Source organism: Trachymyrmex septentrionalis, unplaced genomic scaffold (genome assembly GCF_001594115.1).
Source record: "Trachymyrmex septentrionalis isolate Tsep2-gDNA-1 unplaced genomic scaffold, Tsep1.0 scaffold44, whole genome shotgun sequence".
Classification (NCBI taxonomy): Eukaryota; Metazoa; Arthropoda; class Insecta; order Hymenoptera; family Formicidae; genus Trachymyrmex; species Trachymyrmex septentrionalis.
Genome location: NW_017305611.1, coordinates 1,986,908 through 1,990,934, shown reverse-complemented (window position 1 = coordinate 1,990,934; position 4,027 = coordinate 1,986,908). Strand labels below are relative to the sequence as shown.

The 4,027-nt window shown below is 38.8% G+C and overlaps 1 protein-coding gene across 1 annotated transcript in view; it reads right to left on the bottom strand.

The window, feature by feature from the left end:
• LOC108751335 (E3 ubiquitin-protein ligase MYLIP) overlaps positions 1–4,027 on the bottom strand; it is a 162,012-nt gene that overhangs the window by 131,144 nt on the left and 26,841 nt on the right. The gene's annotated exons all lie outside the window — the stretch shown is intronic.

Below are 4,027 nucleotides of genomic sequence, written 5' to 3'. Positions count from 1 at the left end.
ATCGTTAAAATGGGATAACATGTAATAGCAATATTCGATTCAGAGTTTTAATAATTTAATAAGATAAATAAATAAACGGAAAAGCGTGTGTTCATATTTCAATATATATTATAAGTTCGAAGTGACTGTTTTTTTAAGCAACCCATGTTGAAGATCCACGTCTGAGCTTATTTGAAAACGGATTAAAAAAAACCTATCGGTTCGAAAACGGGGACGCCTGATCGCTATGCATAGACCTGTGCTTCAGACAGAAAACCACTTTGCTCGAATCGAAGAGCAAAAGTAACACATGCCACGGTAACATGAATATGACAACACGGCAACAGGTATGACGCGAGAACACGTAGCTCAGCATACTCCGAGTCACGAATGGAAACAGAACGTATGTCTTCACAGTGTAACGCGATACGCTCTGAATCGTTGTAAACGTCCGTTGTGTTATCAAGCTTATTGATACGCGATGTTTTACAATCGTTCGCCAATACGCAACAACAATGTTACGGAAACGCATGATCGACATGCAGGCAGAAATTCCGATACGGAAGAAGGAAACAAAATAATACTTCCAAAATAAATTTGGCTCTCTTTTTTCGTCTTTTTCAGGCGTAAGCTTGATATTGAAGTGTAAGAATGATTTACCGCTGAAAGAATGACTTCTTCCGCCAATGGATCAAGAGATATAAATTTCGTGAATTATTCGTATATTTCTTGTTGATCGTGCAACGAAAGAGATATGAATAGAAATATGAAATAACGCCTAAATATTTCTTTCTTCAGAGACAGGGGAAAAAAGGAAAGAGAGAGAGGCAAACTTAATCCATAAAAAAAAAAACGATAAAAAACATACATTCTCAATCGTAACCATTATAATAAACTAATTTGGCTTCGTATTAATTGGTTTCACAAATCTTCAAGTTAAAGAACAATGATTTATCTCTCCATCTGCAATTATATTTTGATTCGCTCTACAACCTAGGTCTATATCGTCCAGCTCACGTTTTTGTACTTTTAAAACATTCAAAGTTACTCTCATTTCAATATCTCTATCACATTATCGAATAATTTTCTCAATTATTTTAGGAAGAAACCCCAGACGACTCCTTGCCACTTTTAATTACGAAGAGATTAAAGAATGAAATTTCGTTTGTGCCAAAAAAGACCCAGATTGCAGATTAAAAATCACTAGCTCTACGATATCATGAATTGTCAATGTCTACTAAATTGTCAATGCCTAGTTGGATAACGAATAGATCGTTCGCCCAGTAAATCGTTTCGCGCATACGTATTTGCGTTTACGTATATTCAATATCTAAGGTGACGGCACGATCTTCGTCAATGTGTGCGCAGGTGTAAACATAAGTATACTTTCCGAGATATAAGTATACTTTCCGTAGGGCGATACGACACGCGTGGTGGCAGGTATACAGTTATACTATAGTATAAGATACATTCGGCATCTACCTAGTCTGAGCTCTTTTACGACGGTCTGAATAGAAAAGGTAATAATGTTGGTGTGCAACGTCACGGAATAAACGTTCGTAAGCTATGGAAGATGCGCGTGTGCTCGCCTCGCGCACGTGTGTTCGTTGACACGTATACACACGCAAAATACGTAACCCGGCTGACGTCAGATACAGCCGGCAGCAGCGTTACATATGCATGCAACGGGGAGCAGCATTAAGGCCGTTCCCTACGGGAACGGAGCTGCTAGTCCTGAATGCACTTTGTGATTCTCTACGCGAGTTTCCTACGGAGTCACGGACGGAGCTGGGCTCATTTTCGTCTGCGGCACCTCGTAACAACGGCGGACATAGTACCCTTCAGGGACTATGCGTGCGTTTTGAAAAGGCACCCTGGATGATTCTCAGCTACCTCTCTTCCGCAACGGTCGGACTACGCGGCTCAAGGCGACTCATCTTGTGCCAGGATAACACACCTGGATAGATATTTGGTGGGCTTTGAAAGGAGGGAGTGAGAAGAAGCAAAATCCGTTTGTTATCTAGAACGGTGACTCCACAACACTAAGTACGACGTGACGCTGTCGTACAATGTAATAGTGAACAATGGACTGCATCTCTCTACGTTTTCCATTATAAATTTCCAAAAGAGAGAAATTTAATATAGGTCGGAAGGAGAGAAGTTGAAAAGAGAAAAATAGAAGCTTATTCTTATCTGACTTTTTCTACGCGTTAACCGACTTTCGGATCTTCACTTTTGAATATTAAATTAGTCGATGACTGGTAAATTGCTATTGTTCGACGCAAGCAAATATTTGATATAGAGAATATTCTTTATCTTCGTCGGTTATCAGCAAACACCTCTGCGTCGCAAGTAAATCTAAGCTGACTAAAGCTTTATCCAAGCCGCGTAGGTTATCTACTATTGTACTAAGGATCTCGCTCTGTGAGGGGCGTGTCCCTCTTCCTTGCAGCCTCTTACATCCCCTGTTCTAGGTGGTGTGAGAAACAGAGCAAAGGAACACACCCTTCGTCGAAGCTGATGTTTATACACGTGTGTTTTCCTTCATCGAGGTCTCGCCCACGTGACGACAATTTTAAATAATAACACTATGAGCCGTTCTTTCATACCTTTAATTGTGCAGATAATTACTAGAAATAAATTAGCGTGATATATATATTTATGACTAAATTTCTCCCACATATTCATAAATCAATTAATTAATCATTAAATAAATGTCGTTCCCTTAACACTAGAACTGCCAATAGTGCCATTTTGATTTCGCTAACCGTTTCAATTTTTTTCTTTTTTGGATTAAATATACAGTATGAGACATAAAAAAATATGTAAAAATAATACAAATAATTCTAATACTACAAATAATATCAAAATAACTCTTCCCTAGTCAAAACCAAGGATAAGAAATTAGCAAATTGGTTCGCAGTACCAACGAAATACCATTGGCAGCTCTATAGTGTTAAACTGTGATTACCCGTTCCATCTATTCCACTTACGTTCCCAGAATCTTTCCGAGTTTTCCCAAATGTCGCTACTTCTCTTAAACTACCTAAACAAATGTCGGACGAAATTGCAGCACAAGATTTTAATGCGACAGTTGGATTTTCAGAAAATACCAACGTCGTCGGTCTAAAACGAACTATTGGCGTAAGATTTGGTGTAATGCTTAAGATAAGCAAGAGTTATCGACGAATGTATATATATATATATATATATATATATATATATGCACATACATGGCACACATTTACCAGTATGTGGCAGCGACGAGCCTCTCTCGATATCGGGCCATCGCATCCATAGATTAGAAAAGCTACCTATTCCGAGTTACCTCGAAACAGCAATACGTTCCCACGAAACGCACGGTTCTATCAGCGATCGATATCAACTGCCGGATATACACCGAGATATCGGAAAATTTCCGGTCGGGTATCTTGTGCCATTGCCTTATTTCACGGCGGACCCACGAGAATCGATCCAATTATCACGAACAGGAGATATCGCGATGGACAATAAAGAAGACAAGCAACGTGCGAGAGAACGCATTCTACAGTTCAATAAAATGACAAAGTAAACCAGGATTGTTACTGCCTTTCTCCTATCTATCGTTACGATTATTATCGTATAGCTAGAAATACAAGAAAACTCATGTAACAGAAGATATCTAATCTTTACCTTGTTATCTAATCTTTACATTAATACGTTTACTATTATTTCCAACGTGTTTTATTGTTCGTTTTATTGTTGTTTAATTACGCGAGAACTAATTAACGAAAGATCGTTCGCGATAGATACATTCTCCTATTCTTAATTAGTTATAATTAGTTATCGCAATATTGTCCTGCAATGATCTCCGCTGCATCAGTTGGTATCGTATTACATTACTATACCAGCTTTGCAATTTGCAGATTGCAAGTCACACTAGATTTCAGATTGCTTCCTGTTTCGTGATCGTGGAAACGTTTCTACCGATAGGGACGCATCTAATTCTCCGTCTCATCCCTTCTATCTTCGCTCTATTGCTCCTCTCTGAGCTCAATCGACTCTCTTC